Source organism: Cariama cristata, unplaced genomic scaffold (assembly GCF_000690535.1).
Source record: "Cariama cristata isolate BGI_N322 unplaced genomic scaffold, ASM69053v1 scaffold28402, whole genome shotgun sequence".
Lineage (NCBI taxonomy): Eukaryota > Metazoa > Chordata > Aves > Cariamiformes > Cariamidae > Cariama > Cariama cristata.
In genome coordinates this window covers 10,426-10,724 of record NW_009602549.1, presented here as the reverse complement: position 1 = coordinate 10,724, position 299 = coordinate 10,426, and the positions used below count along the sequence as shown (strand labels likewise).

At 53.8% G+C, this 299-nt stretch overlaps 1 protein-coding gene across 1 annotated transcript in view; it reads right to left on the bottom strand.

Annotated features, from left to right (window-relative positions):
- The window catches only part of BAHD1 (bromo adjacent homology domain containing 1), a gene marked incomplete at its 3' end in the record, with an annotated part of 11,091 nt that overhangs the window by 6,802 nt on the left and 3,990 nt on the right, over positions 1 to 299 (bottom strand). The window lies entirely within an intron of this gene.

Sequence of the window (299 nt, the reverse complement as noted above, 5' to 3'; positions counted from 1 at the left end):
CTCCGGTCAACAGGAAAAAAGCTCCCAGACCAATACCCGACGCACCCCTACCTCCTACATCTGAAAGCCTGCTCTTTGGGGGGACCAAAAGGGCAGCTTCAGGCAACCCCCAGGAGATGCCTCCAGACTGGAGCACCTCCGAGCAGATCTGTGGGATCGTACTGCTGCAGAGCTGCTAAAAAAAAAAATAATCTAAAAGTGAAAACACATCTGAAGTCGCCAAGCTCCAGCTGCGTAATTGCAGAGATCCCCTGGCAGCGACAGGAAATCATCGCCTGACCCTCCCGAAGAGGGCTGCA